At 45.3% G+C, this 17,748-nt stretch overlaps 1 long non-coding RNA gene and 1 pseudogene across 1 annotated transcript; both read left to right on the top strand.

Annotated features, from left to right (window-relative positions):
- Positions 1-1,262: 1,262 nt before the first annotated feature.
- LOC116352855 (uncharacterized) lies at positions 1,263-2,168 on the top strand. The gene is made up of 3 exons (XR_004204541.1): positions 1,263-1,367; positions 1,741-1,929; positions 2,060-2,168. It is a non-coding gene; the product is annotated as an uncharacterized LOC116352855 (long non-coding RNA).
- Positions 2,169-2,770: 602 nt separating this feature from the next.
- Positions 2,771-17,302, top strand: LOC109865128 (HEAT repeat-containing protein 1-like; annotated as a pseudogene).
- Positions 17,303-17,748: the final 446 nt, after the last annotated feature.

The raw sequence follows: 17,748 nt of genomic DNA, 5'->3' as shown, positions 1-17,748 counted from the left end.
CTTATCTTGTAGGAGTAGGAGTTTGTAGGAGTTTTACGAGAGGCGGGCATGCTTTGACATTTCGTTCTTTTGGATCAGAAGGATCTCAAGGTGGTAATTTCTGGCGTTTCGTGGGAAGTCGATGCTGCAGAGATTTAAAATATTCCTGGAGTGATTGATGCTTGTCGGATGAATCGTGGGGTGAATGAAGAAAAAGTGATCTGTTCTTTTGTTTTTTGATATGGTCTCTCCCTACTCCAGTGCAGTTGGGATATATAAACTACAAAATCAGAGCATTGGTTCCAAGACTAATGCAGTGTGACCACTGTAAAACTTTTGGACATGTTTGCAGAAGGGAGAAGCCGAGATGTCCAAGTTGTGGAAAAGATAATATCATGTGTTTTGAAAATGTGACATGTTGTAATTGCGGTGGGAACCATAAAGCCACGTCTTTGGAATTCCCCACAAGGGTGAAAGAATGAGGTGGCCAAAGTCAGGGCTGTCCAGAGTTTTTCATTTGCAGCAGCTGTTATAAGGGTTGAGAGTTTGAGTGGGCTTGAGGATCTCCTGAGCATCGAGCCTGCATTCAGTGAGTTCCAGGATACCCTCTTCAGCCAAGCCTCGGTGGGCCTGGAGCGCGGTGTCCAGTCCAATGAGGTCAACGAGAAACCGGACACAGGCATCTTACTGTTTCTCGCAAGGCCGTCTCCACACTTCCTGCTCAAGCCTGCACAGAAGTGCATAGAGTGGCTTATACACAGCCCCCTCCATAGATAACTTGTCAGAGGGGTTGTTTTTACTACTTCAGAGAACCGAAGTTGTCTCACTGCTATGAAAGCTTAATGTAACCTGAAAATTGCTTGACATTTTGTCTATTGGTATTTCTTTCCTGTAGCCCTCACATATTCCACTTCCACCTGTATAATGGGGAGAGCCTGCTTTCCTGTGTGTTTCCCTTATTACGAGACTAAGGTGTATGTAAGTCATTCAGTTAAAGGACCCCACTAATCTATGGAATTGGCTGGAGCGGCTTCAGGTAATTGTTATATGATTTATGAACATAACTATTGGAAGTTGACAGATGTATTATTTTTCATTACATGATCAGCATGTCATCAATGGCTCCATTGATAGAGCATGACGCTTGCAACGTCAGGATTATGGGCTCGATACCCGGGACCACCCAAACGTAAAATGTATACACTTATGACTATGTCCCTGTGGATAAAGGCGTCTGCTAAATGGCATATAATATATTATCAATGATCAATATATTTAGATTTCCTGACAGAAACCAGGAGTTCCCTTTGGCCAGAGGAACCCTAATCACTGACTGTTACTTGGGCTTCATGGGGTTCATCTACACCCTGGTCACTAAGTCAATCAAGGTAAACCCAATACACTGCCTTACGTCTCCATGTTTCCTCAAGTATCAAGCACAGAGCCTCCTCTTGACCTGTTAGTCATTTCTGCAGACATCTTCAGAAAATTCTGGAAACTGCCCAACTTCGAGTGATTTTCTCTTTCCATGCGTCCACCATTTGTACCAGTTTTGGATGCTGTGGAGAAAGTCTGACAATCATATCCAAGCTACTGCCTTATGTTCAGAAAGTTAGATGCAGACTTTTAGCCTCATAAGAAGCCATTCTGTTTTGAAACGTTAACACTTCTTATTGAAGTAAAAAAATGTAACCATAAGAGGTTGTTAACAGGTTAAAACTGTTCAACTCGTACTGACCCTTTCCTTTGTGTCCTTGACAGACTACAAGGATTCCACCTACAAGAAAGTGTGCCAGCTGGTTGTGAAGGTGGTTGATGAAGTCCCAGCTGGTGGACACCCTGGCCCTGCAGATCAGCAAGTCACGGCAAGGAGCCCCTGCTGCCCAAAGTGGGCCTGGGCTGCCTCATCGTCCTCCTGCAGAACCAAAATGAGGGCATTGTTGGCCCAAAGTGAGTGAAGAAGAGGCATTGAAAGAATTTTACTCTGAGACTATTTCATCACTTTGTCTTCTTAGGCCCTATATTGTCAGAATTTTTGTGTTGCTTCATTGGCGTTGTTTGTTGTCTTTGTGCTCTTTAGAACCTCTGGCCAGATGTGTGCTGTGACTTCTTTGGTCTCCACCCTCCAGGCCACGGCATCAGGCCCTTACTCTGCTGCCTGGTTCACCCTGTTGTCTCCTCCAGCACTGGTGAGTAGAGGGTTGTCCGGTATCCAGACGTTCATACCTTCATACTGTTTTTTTGTACCATACCGGGGTATACAGTATTACCAAATGTGCACACAAGGGGAGCTATAAAAAAAACTGAGGCGACAGGGATCTTGATCCAAGAGGGGATTGAATGTCTCTGCTCTAACCAAGAAGATTGATCTTGAAATCTAACCACTTAGCTAGCAAGTTAGCAAACTAAATGCATAACCGAAGCCTGCACTGGATATAATTTATTTGACACGTTTTAGATTTCTTATAGTTATACTTAACTTATAGTTATAAACAGGGGCGTAGCATGTAGCCCTCGCTAGGCGGAGGTGCCCCCAACCCAAAACATTTTAAAATACTTAATTATTTTTACGGTATGAAAAAATAATTCCGTTGGTATTTCTAACTACCCCGGTATAAACTCTATATTGCCTAATCCTAGTGAAGAGCAGTGCTATACCTGCATCTGACTAACTATAGGATCAGTTCACCCTCCTCAAAGCCATTATGTGTTTCTTCCTTTTTCTTACCCTCTGCAGATCCTCAGGGACTCGACACCCCCCTCCGGCTGAGCCTGAAGCACCCACTCCCCTCCCTGAGGCACATGACTGTGGAACAGCTATTGGGAATTGTCACCTCGGGACAGGAGGGCTTTGACCGGGCCTTCCTATAGGAGGCCCTGTTGGAGCGCATGAAGGAGGACGGCCCCGAGGTGGTGGCTGCAACTTTGAAGGCTCTGGAGGTGAGTGGCTGGAACATTAGACTTTCAGGTACGTTCATATTGGAATCTACTAGGATTAAACCTAACTCATCCTATATATCCTCCTCAGCTCTTTCTTGATCGAGAGGACACTGTTTCATGTCTACTCACTGCTGCCATGCGTAGACCTCTCAAAGGCTGGGAACTGGTTAGTACTGTTCTCACCTTTTGAAATGTACATCAATCCCCAGGTATCTCCGTATCCATAGTATGATAGTGAATGGGTTCTATGTGCTTCCTCATAGGTGTCCACAGTCGGAGGCAGTGAGGGTTCTGGAGGAACCCAGACTGGTTGAGGGGATCTCTGACCTGAGGGCCCGTGTCGTCAGGATCTATTGCCCTTCCTTGTGGTCATCTCGGCCCTGCCGGACTCCCCAGACCTCCAGATGGCTACTTGTGTGGCCCAGTCTCCACCCTCTTATACCAGCACCACCGCACTCAGGGCTGGGCCCACGTTAAACACATAAGACCATGTAGTTTTACAATAAAGGTCATTTTTTTGTCTTTGATGACACTTGGAAATGGCTTACTGAGAATGCTATGTAGGATACTTTTGTAAACAGAGGGATCAGGTATACTCGAAACTCGCTGCCACTAATATAAAGTTCTGCTTGTTAGGATTATTGACTTCCAGACAGTAAGGTTGTCTGTGTACTAACTTATCCTATATCTGCTCTCAGCACTCAAGGACGTGATGGAGAGGATTTCTCAGCCAACCAGCATCTCAACACAGACCAAGAACCTGTCTAACATGGACCCCTTCTCCAAACGCACTGCTATGAGTGATTAGTAAACATTTGTTGGTGTATCCAAAGTACCATTTGAAACAAACCTGCCTTGCTTTCCTGAAACTGATATGATGATTTTTGGATCTCTCTGCGGCCTAGCTCAGGTAATATCCCTTTTTGCAGCTCGAAATTTGGATTAACATGCTGGTTTCAAGAGGAAATTGTCATAAGGAACACAACTCACCCTTGACCTCATTTGCATGTCTTCTAGCTGGTTGAAGCTGGCTGGTGTGGTAGCGGTCCAGCGGGGCAGCCTGTGGGAGAGGGCAGTGTTCATGGTGCCGAGCCAGACCCTAATGCAGGGCCTGGGGGACGTGAGTGAGACCCAGGACCTCCACACCGCCCATTGTGTCTACTCCCTGCCGGAGCCTTCAATGCTGGAACTTACCCAGAAAGACATGCCTCAGGTGAGTGGGGGTGGCAGTTTGTACAACTAGATAAATCCGAGGTTTCCTTTTGGGATATTTACGTTATGTCTTTCTACGATTTTCATCCTCCAATTCCTTAACCCATTGTATGCTTTTCTGTACTGTTGAAATTGGTCTGAAATGTTTTACCGTCTTTTCCTCTTGTGTTGCCTGCAGCAGGAGGATATTCATGGAAGAGTACCTGTAGAGGGCAGGGCAGAGAGACAGCGTATGAGGTGCTGCTGGTGTCACTGCTTAGAGGACTCTTATCCAGTCTCAAGTGCCACGACGCTTCCTTCAAAAATGTTCCTTTTTCGAAAGCAATTGGCTGCATATTGTTTTTCATCATGTTCAAGTAAAGGCCTGGATATCACCAGTTACTTTAGCCACTTGGTCACACACTGAGTAAGAAGGAAGGAGGCTGACAGACGGCTTGCTTCCTGTCTGGATTTCCTGTCAAGTGAGACATGGTGGAACCCAGAGAAGCTGGACACCAACACGTGCTGCTACCGCCGACTGCTGTGTCGTGTGTTTGATGTCATCGTCGCTGGGGCACGCCAGGGGCCCATTGCAGCCAGCTTCAGGGCCCTGATGACGCTACTTTTCTAGGTACTGAAACTTGATATGTTACACAATGGATTTCAGTGCAAAGACGGATGCTTCACTCAACTCATTGGCGCATAGCATCACTCGAAGGATAGTCCATCGTTCCTCTAGGTATGCTACAATATAACGATGATGATAATCCATGTAAGGTAAAGTGTGTTAGGAAGTAGGCGAAACAAAGCAATCTCCCGTTTCTTTTACGATCAACTGTCTCACTTTGTCCACATTATTCCATTCCTCAACCCCCTCCATTAGTCCCAGGTCCACCTGAGTGATCCCCTTGAGCTCTTCAAGTTCCTGTGCCTGGTGTGAGTCTACGGCAGTAACCTAGGAGACCAGCTGGACTGTAAGATCAATGCCATCCTGCAGACCCAGGCCCTCTGTGGGCAGAGCCCTCCTCAGCGCCCAGCCAGGGAAGACCCTCACACTGGTGGCATCGGGCTCATCACCAGGTAGCCTTATTGGTGTAATCTATATTTTAACCAGACATGGATCATTTTATTGTATTTCATGTATAGAGTTTGGCACAGTCTGAAAATGACCTGGGGTTTATCAGTGGTCTGGGGTGAGAGAACTGTCTACAGTATTGTGGTACGTTAAGCTTATTACCTGCTCTGTTTGTGACGGTGTAATAAAACTCACAATCACTGCAGTAGAAGACATGTGGCCGTAGTATTACTGGTGTATCAGTAACAAAGTTGTAAATGTTTCTTCCCTCCATAGTGGTGCTCTCCCTGCTGGCCTGTCTGAGCTCCTCTGTCTGTGAGGTGAGGAGGGCAGCCACAGCCACCCTACAGACCCTGGCCCAGGTGGACAGCTCTCCCTTTCAGACACACACACACACACACACACGTGAAGACTTCATTTGTATTCTCAATTAAGCATTGTTGGTACAAAGTATCAAAATAAATCCTAAACACACACCTATTTCGTCTTCTATTCACATTAAATGTTATTATAAACACTCTTTTCCAAATCGATGTGTAGGCCATGAGGAAGTTCTGTGAGGAGGCTGTAACAGGGACAGGCAAGACCCGGGACAAGACCTGCTAGTGGGGTTGGAGGAGCTGCCGCTCAGTGGTCAGGTGGCCAGCTGCCCTGCCTACACCTCCAAAACCATACTGAGGGCTCTGGGAGAGGTGAGTGGACAGGGAGTGACAACAGACATTTAAGAAGTCCTTGCTGGAATGTGAAAGATTGAAATAACTCTGAGGGCTCTTTATATGGGAGCTCTCATCTGGGTGTTGGAGGTTTTTGTAAAGCCATATATTTTATATTCCTGTCTCCTTTTCTCCTCATTCTGTGCCGCAGCCGGAGCCTGCTGGTGCAGAGCGGGCCGGGGGAAACCCACCATTCTAAAGGACAAAGGCCCTGCTCATGCAGCTGGTCCTGGGGAAGTACAATGAACAGGCAGCCCCCCCACCTGATTTAAGACCAGGCCTGCATGGAGCTCTTCATTGAGGCCCGGGGCACGGTGTCTAAACCCTACCCTGATATCCCCTGCTTCCAGATCATCGCCTTATTACAGGTACGCAACTGTAGCAGCATACTCTGTGATGCAATGGCTGTATGCTACTTATTTCCAATATTGTAGGCACAAAACAGAAAAATGTAATAAAACATTCAGAAAATTCTCCAATGACAACCCTCTTTAAAAATAATAATAATAATAATCTGTTTCAAAATGTTTTCTCCCATTTGCTCATACTGAACATGACCCTGTTGTTGTCACATCACCAAGGCATTCTACTCAGCCCTGTGAGAGGAGAAGGTCCAGCTGAGACTCCTGGGGGTTTGACCCAGCAGGAGTGCTGTCTGTGCCCAGACCGTTGTCCGTGTCTTCAAGCGGGTGAGGAGGAACCTTTGCATACTGCATCTACTAGCACCACACTAGATGCTAATGCTATCCTCTCACTGTAGAGTGCTGTGGACGGCATGCTAGTGGCTAACGAGCTAGACCCGCAGGCGCAAGATGCTGCAGAGGGGAGGAACATCTACTCTAACTGGGCCTACAATAAGACTTAGCTAGATGCAATCACCTCAATGGTTGCAATGCAATTTGACTTGAGTCACTGTGTTTCTGGGCCTTTTTACATAGGAAGGCCAGGACACTTCTCAGGCAGTGCCAGAAGAGGGCGCTGTGTCCTGGGAGAGGGTGACTCTCATCCTAGAGCTGCTGCAGCACAAAAATAAGTTGCAGAGGCCTCAGATGCTAGTTCCCGCTCTCCAGCCTCCTCTCGTAGGTACAACCAGCAACGCTGTCTCTCAGTGCCTTGGCCTTAGCTAGGCCAGCCATGTGTCCAGTTACCTACACTGGCATACTATTTAGAATACTACAATGGATTTTGGGACATAGACCAAGTGATGTTCCTCTCTGGCCACACAGGTGCCTGGAGACGTCAACCGTGGAGCAAGACAACCTAGAGTACGCCCAAGCATGTAGGCCATGTCTGTTCAACGTCTACCAGAAGCTCTCCCCCGACGGAGGACCCGTCAGCAAAGATGAGGAGACGGAGAGACCCTGCTTTAGCCCAGGAGCACCCCTGAGGCTTTTAGGGGGGGGGGGGGGGGGGGTAACTGACTATGTTTGTCCTCCACACACACGTGCTGGATGAGTTCAACGTGGAGCATTTCTCAGCCGTCACGGAACCATTTCTCAGCTGTCGAAAGTGTGCTCCCAATGACCTCTTGACTTCGCCCCATCCTTTTCCAGGAGAAAGTCCTGCACTTAAGGCCATCTTCACGTTCATGGGCACCAACATCACGTGTCTGGACGACGCCTAAAGCTTTCAGGTCATCAACAACACCACTAGGTCAACCAACTAGCGGTTGGTGACGTTGGATAGCTACGACCTGTCCCATTGTCTCACTTCCACTCATCATATAATAAGCTATGGATGTTAATTATATGGAGTTTTGGTTAGCATGATACAGTGCATTCGGAAAATATTCCGACCCCTTGACTTTTTCCGGCATTTTTTTAACATTACAGCCTTATTCTAAGATGTATTTAAATAAAATGTTCTCATCAATCGACACACAATACCCCATAATGACAAAGCGAAAACAGGTTTTTAGATTTTTTTTCTCATTTATAAAAAATAAAGTATTCAGACCCTTTGCTATGAGAATCGAACTTGAGCTCAGGTACATCCTGTTTCCATTGATCATCCTTAAAATGTTTCTACAACTTGATTGGAGTCCTTCTGATTTGGAAAGGCACACACCTGTCTATATAAGGTCCCACAGTTGACAGTGCATGTCAGAGCAAAAACCAAGACATGAGGTCGAAGGAATTTTCCGTAGATCATATATCTCAGACTGGCCAATAAAAATTAAATATTAAGATGGGCAAAATAACAGACACTGGACAGAGGAACTCTGCCTAGAAGGCCAGCATCCCGGAGTCTCCTCTTCACTGTTGACGTTGAGACTAGTGTTCTGCGGGTACTATTTTAATGACGCTGCCAGTTGAGGACTTGTGAGGTGTCTGTTTCTCAAACTAGACACTCTAGTGTACTTGTCCTCTTGCTCAGTTGTGCACTGGGGCCTCCAATCCTCTTTCTATTCTGGTTTGAGCCAGTTTGCGCTGTTCTGTGAAGGGAGAAGTACACCGCGTTGTACGAGATCTTCAGTTTCTTGGCAATTTCTCGCATGGAATAGCCTTAATTTCTCAGAATAAGAATAGACTGACGAGTTTCAGAAGAAAGTTGTTTGTTTCTGGCCATTTTGAGCCTGTAATCGAACCCACAAATGTGGATGCTCCAGATACTCAACTCGTCTAAAGAAGGCCAGTTTTATTGCTTCTTTAATCAGGACAAAAGTTTTCAGCTGTGCTAACATAATTGCAGAAGGGTTTTCTAATGATCAATTAGCCTTTTTAAAATGATGAACTTGTATTAACTAACACAACGTGTCATTGGAACACAGGAGTGATGGTGGCTGATAATGGGCTTCTGTACGCCTATGTAGATATTCAATTAAAAATCAGCCTTTTCCAGCTACAGTAGTCATTTACAACATTAACAATGTCTACACTGTATTTCTGATCAATTTGATGTTATTTTAATGGCCAAAAAAATTGCTTTAAAAAAAAACAAGGCCATTTCTAAGTGACCCCAAACTTTTGAACGTGTATGTGTGTATATATGAAGGCGGTGGCCAAGCACTCTGAAGGCCCTCGCTATCCCACAACTACCCAGGTACACAGACAACATTTCTGTGTTTACAGTAGATACAGGCAGCACAGTTCAGACCAGTGCATTTGGCAGCTCAATTACTCATATTTCCTATTTTCCTACAAACACTTGAATAGAACTTGTCAGGTTGCCCCCAAAATATTGACACATAATACACCGTAGTAGGTATACTAGTCACTGTTGGTGACCGTAGTCTCCTTCCACTCCTCCTGTTTTGTCAGGCTGATGCTGGCAGTGCTGCAGACTCTAGACATCACCTCTTTCCTCTCTGCTAATGAGATCTACATGCTGAGTGCCGTCACAGCCCTGCAACACGTCACTGAGACCCTGCCTCACTTCATCACCCAGGACAATAGGACACCGCTACAGGTAACGTCTACTATCCCAGAACACAAACATCCTTCTGTTTTTTTTTTTTTTACATAATACATCTAATGGAACGTGTTATACTGAAATTATGTGCGGGTGTAACAGAGTAATGTGACTTGACTGAGGCGGCTGGCAGAGAAGGCCGCCACCACCACCCCACAGCTGGCCGTGTGACTGGCCTCCCTCAGGACCACCGTGGCCACCAAGGTTTCCTCCTAGGATCCTGCTGTCAACCCTTGAAGAAGTACTAGAATAAGATGAACTCCAAACAGGTATGTGGTGCCTAACCTACAGTAGCCTGTGTGATATATATATAAGGATGGAGTAAATACAGTGCCTTGCGAAAGTATTCGGCCCCCTTGAACTTTGCGACCTTTTGCCACATTTCAGGCTTCAAACATAAAGATATAAAACTAAATTTTTTTGTGAAGAATCAACAACAAGTGGGACACAATCATGAAGTGGAACGACATTTATTGGATATTTCAAACTTTTTTAACAAATCAAAAACTGAAAAATTGGGCGTGCAAAATTATTCAGCCCCCTTAAGTTAATACTTTGTAGCGCCACCTTTTGCTGCGATTACAGCTGTAAGTCGCTTGGGGTATGTCTCTATCAGTTTTGCACATCGGGAGACTGACATTTTTTCCCATTCCTCCTTGCAAAACAGCTCGAGCTCAGTGAGGTTGGATGGAGAGCATTTGTGAACAGCAGTTTTCAGATCTTTCCACAGATTCTCGATTGGATTCAGGTCTGGACATTGACTTGGCCATTCTAACACCTGGATATGTTTATTTTTGAACCATTCCATTGTAGATTTTGCTTTATGTTTTGGATCATTGTCTTGTTGGAAGACAAATCTCTGTCCCAGTCTCAGGTCTTTTGCAGACTCCATCAGGTTTTCTTCCAGAATGGTCCTGTATTTGGCTCCATCCATCTTCCCATCAATTTTAACCATCTTCCCTGTCCCTGCTGAAGAAAAGCAGGCCCAAACCATGATGCTGCCACCACCATGTTTGACAGTGGGGATGGTGTGTTCAGGGTGATGAGCTGTGTTGCTTTTACGCCAAACATAACGTTTTGCATTGTTGCCAAAAAGTTCAGTTTTGGTTTCATCTGACCAGAGCACCTTCTTCCACATGTTTGGTGTGTCTACCAGGTGGCTTGTGGCAAACTTTAAACGACACTTTTTATGGATATCTTTAAGAAATGGCTTTCTTCTTGCCACTCCTCCATAAAGGCCAGATTTGTGCAATATACGACTGATTGTTGTCCTATGGACAGAGTCTTCCACCTCAGCTGTAGATCTCTGCAGTTCATCCAGAGTGATCATGGGCCTCTTGGCTGCATCTCTGATCAGTCTTCTCCTTGTATGAGCTGAGAGCTTAGAGGGACGGCCAGGTCTTGGTAGATTTGCAGTGGTCTGATGCTCCTTCCATTTCAATATTATCGCTTGCACAGTGCTCCTTGGGATGTTTAAAGCTTGGGAAATCTTTTTGTATCCAAATCCAGCTTTAAACTTCTTCACAACAGTATCTCGGACCTGCCTGGTGTGTTCCTTGTTCTTCATGATGCTCTCTGCGCTTTTAACGGACCTCTGAGACTATCACAGTGCAGGTGCATTTATACGGAGACTTGATTACACACAGGTGGATTGTATTTATCATCATTAGTCATTTAGGTCAACATTGGATCATTCAGAGATCCTCACTGAACTTCTGGAGAGAGTTTGCTGCACTGAAAGTAAAGGGGCTGAATAATTTTGCACGCCCAATTTTTCAGTTTTTGATTTGTTAAAAAGGTTTGAAATATTCACTAAATGTCGTTCCACTTCATGATTGTGTCCCACTTGTTGTTGATTCCTCACAAAAAAATACAGTCTTATATCTTTATGTTTGAATCCTGAAATGTGGCAAAAGGTCGCAAAGTTCAAGGGGTCCGAATACATTAGCAAGGCACTGTACATAATGGATAACATGTTCACACTGTGTGGTCATGTACGGTATTGATTTGGTACAATTATGAGTGTTTCATTTTCACACAGCCAGCTTGATCCCCTGATGGGCATCTTGAAAGAGCACATTGGTCACATGGCGAAGGATCAGCTGACCTCCCACCAATCAGAGCTCACGTACTTCTTGATTTCTTTGGACTTCCGGGCCCAACACTGCCAGGTCTGGTTCTGTCCCATGAATTGATGACCGTTGGTACGAAAGACATCGCTTTGTTTTGACTGCTGTTTGTTTTGCAGGGTGATCTGGAGAAGACTAGGGAGATGGAGCGCAATCTGATTGACTGTCTCCTGGCCTTTGTCATAAAGCTGTCTGAAGTCTCCTTCAGGCCACTGTTCTTCAAAGTAAGAGTCCTTATGATCCCAACTACCTTAGACGTTATGTATGCTGTCTTGTTTTCCTTGACGGTAAGCTGATTCCCAACAGCCGTAGCTCACAGTGTAACTGCAACTTTCATTTGCTAGAGACATTTTTTTTAAACTTTTAATGCAGGTCTTTGATTGGGTCATGACTGAGAGCGCAGCCAAGGACCACCTGCTGACCCTCTACTGCCTGTCGTACAGCATCACAGACTGGCTCTAGTGCCAAGGGGCTCTCCATCCTGTTCGCTGGTCACCTGGTCAAGCCCTTCTCCGACTTGCTCCGCCAGACCAACATCACTAAGACAGGTGGGTCTCTGCTCTCTCTCCTGTGTGGTTACACACTCTCTGTTAATCTAAGAGCTCTAAAAAGGGTCTGGATTAGTTTGGCTTCGCTGTAAAACAAGTCATGCTTGATGGGGATTTTCCAGGTTCACTGCTGGTTCTTAATAACAAATGTGAAGGATAAACGCAAGGCAATGTTTTTAGCTCATTTTGTCTTATCATTTTCTTTTTTTAATTTCACCTTTTATTTAACCAGGTAGGCTAGTTGAACAAGTTCTCATTTACAACTGCGACCTGGCCAAGATAAAGCAAAGCAGTGTGACACAGACAACAACACAGAGTTACGCATGGAGTAAACAATAAACAAGCCAATAACACAATAAACGGGTCAATGACACAGTAGAAAAAAAGAAAGTCTATATACAGTGTGTGCAAAAGGCATGAGAAGGTAGAAAATAAATAGGCCATAGTAGTGAATAATTACAATTTAGCAGAATAACACTGGAATGATAAATGAGCAGATGATGATGTGCAAGTTGAGATACTGGTGTGCCAAAGAGCAGAAAAGTAAATAAAAACAGTATGGGAATGAGGTAGGTAGATTGGGTGGGCTATTTACAGATGGACTATGTACAGCTGCAGCGATCGGTTAGCTGATGTTTAAAGTTGGTGAGGGAAATATAAGTCTCCAACTTCAGCGATTTTTGCAATTTGTTCCAGTCACTGGCAGCAGAGAACTGGAAGGAAAGGCGGCCAAAGGAGGTGTTGGTTTTGGGGATGATCAGTGAGATATACCTGCTGGAACGTGTGCTACTGGTGGGTGTGGTTATCGTGACCAGTGAACTGAGATAAGGCGGAGCTTTACCTAGCATAGACTTATAGATGACTTAGAGCCAGTGGGTCTGGCGACGAATATGTAGCGAGGGCCAGCCGACTGGAGCATACAGGTTGTAGTGGTGGGTGGTATAAGGTGATTTGGTAACAAAACGGATGGCACTGTGATAGACTGCATCCAGTTTGCTGAGCAGAGTATTGGAAGCTATTTTGTAGATGACATCGCCGAAGTTGAGGATCGGTAGGATAGTCAGTTTTACTAGGGTAAGCTTGGCGGCGTGAGTGAAGGAGGTTTTGTTGTGAAATAGAAAGCCGATTCTAGATTTGATTTTGGATTGGAGATGTTTAATATGAGTCTGGAAGGAGAGTTTACAGTCAAGCCAGGTATTTATAGTTGTCCACATATTCTAGGTCAGAACCGTCCAGGGTGGTGATGCTAGTTGGGCGGGCAGGTGCGGGCAGCGAACGGTTGAAAAGCATGCATTTGGTTTTTCTAGCGCTTAAGAGCAGTTGGAGGCCACGGAAGGAGTGTTGTATGGCATTGAAGCTCGTTTGGAGGTTAGTTAGCACAGTGTCCAAGGAAGGGCCAGAAGTATAGAGAATGGTGTCGTCTGCGTAGAGGGGGATCAGGGAATCACCCGCAGCAAGAGCAACATCATTGACATATACAGAGAAAAGAGTCAGCCCGAGAATTGAACCCTGTGATACCCCCAAAGACTGCCAGAGGTCCGGACAACAGGCCCTCCGATTTGACACACTGAACTCTGTCTGCAAAGTAGTTGGTGAACCAGGCGAGGCAGTCATTAGAGAAACCAAGGCTATTGAGTCTGCCGATAAGAATACAGTGATTGACAGAGTCGAAAGCCTTGGCCAGGTCGATGAAGACTGCTGCACAGTACTGTCTTTTATCGATGGCGGTTATGATATCGTTCAGTACCTTGAGCGTGGCTGAGGTGCACCCGTGACCGGCTCGGAAACCGGATTGCACAGCGGAGATGGTACGGTGGGATTCGAAATGGTCAGTGACCTGTATATTAACTTGGCATTTGAAGACTTTAGAGAGGCAGGGCAGGATAGATATAGGTCTATAGCAGTTTGGGTCTAGAGTGTCACCCCCTTTGAAGAGGGGGATGACCGTGGTAGCTTTCTAATCTTTAGGGATTTTGGACAATTCGAAAGAGAGGTTGAACAGGCTGGTAATAGGGGTTGCAACAATGGCGGCAGATAGTTTTAGAAAGAGAGGGTCCAGATTGTCTAGCCCAGCTGATTTGTACGGGTCCAGGTTTTGCAGCTCTTTCAGAGCATCTGCTATCTGGATTTGGGTGAAGGAGAAGCTGGGGCGGCTCGGGCGAGTAGCTGCGGGGGGGCGGAGCTGTTGGCCGGGGTTGGAGTAGCCAGGAGGAAAGCATGGCCAGCCGTAGAGAAATGCTTATTGAAATGTTCGATTATCATGGAATAATAGGTGGTGACCGTGTTACCTAGCCTCAGTGCAGTGGGCAGCTGGGAGGAGGTGCTCTTGTTCTCCATGGACTTTACAGTGTCCCAAAACATTTTGGAGTTAGAGCTACAGGATGCAAATTTCTGCTTGAAAAAGCTAGTCTTAGCTTTCCTGACTGACTGCGTGTATTGGTTCCTGACTTCCCTAAACAGTTGCATATCATGGGGACTATTCGATGCTATTGCGGTCCGCCACAGGATGTTTTTGTGCTGGTCAAGGGCAGTCAGGTCTGGAGTGAACCAAGGGCTATATCTGTTATTAGTTCTGTATTTTTTTTAAGATGGTGAGGAAATTACTTTTAAAGAACGACCAAGCATCCTCTACTGACAGGATGAGGTCAATATCCTTCCAGGATACCCGGGCCTGAAAAAAAGCCTGCGCGCAGAAGTGCTTTAGGGTGCGTTTGACAGTGGTGAGGGGTGGTCATTTGACCGTGGATACAGGCAATGAGGCAGTGATCACTGAGATCCTGATTGAAAACAGCAGAGGTGTATTTGGAGGGCAAGTTGGTCAGGATAATATCAATGAGGGTGCCCATATTTAGGGTTGTACCTGGTGGGTTCCTTGATGATTTGTGTGAGATTGTGGGCATCTAGCTTAGATTGTAGGACTGTCGGGGTGTTAAACATATCCCAGTTTAGGTCACCTAACAGAACGAACTCTGAAGCTAGATGGGGGGCGATCAATTCACATATGGTGTCCAGGGCACAGCTGCGAGTGGAGGGGCGTTGATCTGATCTGGAGAGATTCATTTTTAAAATTAGAAGTTCGAACAGTTTGGGTATAGACCTGGAAAGTATGACAGAACTCTGCAGGCAATCTCTGCAGTAGATTTGAACTCCTCCCCCTTTGGCAGTTCTACCTTGACAGAAAATGTTGGGTATGGAAATCTCAGAATTTTTGGTGGCCTTCCTAAGCCAGGATTCAGACACGGCAAGGACATCAGGGTTGGCGGAGTGTGCTAAAGCAGTGAGTAAAACAAACTTAGGGAGAAGGCTTCTGATGTTAACATGCATGAAACCAAGGCTTTTTCGATCACAGAAGTCAACAAATGAGGGTGTCTGGGGACACGCTGGGCCTGAGTTTACCTCCATCATGCATTCCTTCCCTCATTCAGACGAAGCCTTCTTTGACACAGAGGACAACATTGAGAAGAGCTGCCCGCTGCTGGAGTACATACTGGACTGCCTCCATAAGATCTGCCTCATGACCCTTCTGGTCGATCAGGTCAGCCTCACTTCTCCCTCATATTACTTTTAATAAAGAACTCATCCACAAAAATGGCCACCATTACAACAACAGAGACTTCCTAATATGGATGCCTTACACATGTCCCAATGCTCTAATCTGTTCTTGTGATCCCCTATTACCCCCCGTATAGTTGAACACCCTAGGTGGAGAAGAGGTTTACCATACCAGTCACCAAGCACCTGGCGCTGTGCGTGGGCCACTTCTGCTTTGCCGTAGTAGACGACACTCGGTGGTAGACCCTCAACTACAAGATCCTGCTGAAGTCACAACACAGCTCGGCCAAGGTGAGATATCTGGGAGATGAGAATGCTTTGAGAATTGCTCTTTGCTAAGAAGCTTTAAAAAAATTAATAATAATTATTTGAATTTAAAATAATTGCAGTAAGGTACTTATGTTACCCAGAAATTATTTGATATTGAGATACAAACATCTGCATTGGACCTTTAAGACCATGATTAGCTGGTGTGTTAGAGCTGGGTCGGCATAAAAACCCACCTGCAGCTCTCCAGGACCAGGAGTGATCATCCAGTGACTGTATTGTCGTCGTCGTCCCCCGTCAGGTGCGTTTCTCCACCCTGCTGATGCTGCTGGGGCTGCCTTACTAATCCGAGGGAGGACTACATGGTCCTCCTGCCAGGGACTGCCCCCTTCCTGAACTCATAGGTAGGTTGACTGTCATAACTTGTACACAACCTGTTTTCTATCTCTGCTGTTGTACTGTTTTGTAATGTTAGCATATTAATACCTGTCTGCCTGTTTATCCATCTTTTTTTCTGTGCAACATTGTTTCATTCCACTTCAACAGATGTGGAAAACCTCTTCAAATGGGCATATTGTATTATGATCTGTAGCTATAATGTGATAGCAAACGGTTGCTGGCACATTTTTTTATTTTGCTTGTAGCATAGCTAAAAAGGAGCGTTGCTCATAATGTATGGTTTGGCAGAATGCAAACCTCCCTCTAATGTGCCTCCAAGGTGGGTGAAGAAAGGGGGTAATAGCAGGGTTGGGTAATGGAAGCTACGTATTGATGTGTTTAGGGTAGTTAGTGAAAGCTTTGTTAGTCGATGGCCACCATTTTGTGAAAGAATGGCACTGGAGGAGATGGCTTCTGTTTTAAGGGCTCCTAACCGATTGTGCTATTTGTTGATTTTTAACGTTTGTAACTTATTTTGTACATAATGTTTCTGCCACCATCTCTTATGCCCGAAAAGAGCTTCTGGATATCAGAACAGCGACAACTCACCTCAAACTGGACAAAGATTTTTTTTTTTTTACAAGTCGGACGTGAAGGATTTACTCCAGATACCCGACCATGCCCAAATCCCCGTCATTCCTATTGTTGGGTTCTGAGAATATGAAAATATACTTATCCATGTCACTGATGGAGTGCTGAGGTTTAGAGAGCCTACACCAGAAGTGAATGGTTATAGGAGGAAGGTATATAGTGTGCAATTAAGCTTGGAATGTGTTGAGTGCAGGGAAGTGATTACATGTGGCAGGCATTGATAAGGGGAGAGAGCCATGGATTAGTGATGGAGGGGGGGTTGAGGTCAGGTCACCTTAAGGGAGAAATAAAAGTTTATGGCCCGTATCACTAGTGTCCTGCCTAGCAGTAAAGAACGATGTTTGTACAGATGGGTAGGAGGAGATTCAGCCTATGAGGAAGGGTTAAATATCACTGCTTGTGTGAAAAATGTTTTTGTCTAATGCAGCTGTATTGATCCTCCGGGAAGAATAAACTTGGTTAAGCTTTCATACTGTCTGAGTTTTTTACACTGAGAATTAGAACCTAACAGTATGAAGAAAAGACGCCGATATAGGGGATGTAGGTCCAGGTGCCTTGTGAGAATTTGTCGGCGAGTAGGTAACCCGCCTCTCATCCGTCCTATTGGCCAATGTACAATCATTGGATAATAAACTGGATGAGCTCCATTCAAGACGATCCTACCAACAGGACATTAACTGTAATATCTTATGTTTCACCGAGTCTTGGCTGACGGATAATATACAGTTGGCTGGTTTTTCTGTGCATCGGCAAGACAACAGCTGCCTCCTGTGTCTATTTGCTAATAACAGCTGGTGCACAAAATTAAATATTAAGGAAGTCTCAAGGCTTTGCTCGCCTGAGGTAGAGTATCTCATTATAAGCTGTAGACCACACTGTTTATCTATATTTTTCGTAACTGTCTATTTACCACC

This window comes from Oncorhynchus kisutch, linkage group LG20 (assembly GCF_002021735.2).
Source record: "Oncorhynchus kisutch isolate 150728-3 linkage group LG20, Okis_V2, whole genome shotgun sequence".
NCBI classification, from domain to species: domain Eukaryota; kingdom Metazoa; phylum Chordata; class Actinopteri; order Salmoniformes; family Salmonidae; genus Oncorhynchus; species Oncorhynchus kisutch.
The sequence above is the reverse complement of the archived record's forward strand: the minus strand, read 5'-3'. Positions and strand labels throughout refer to the sequence as shown.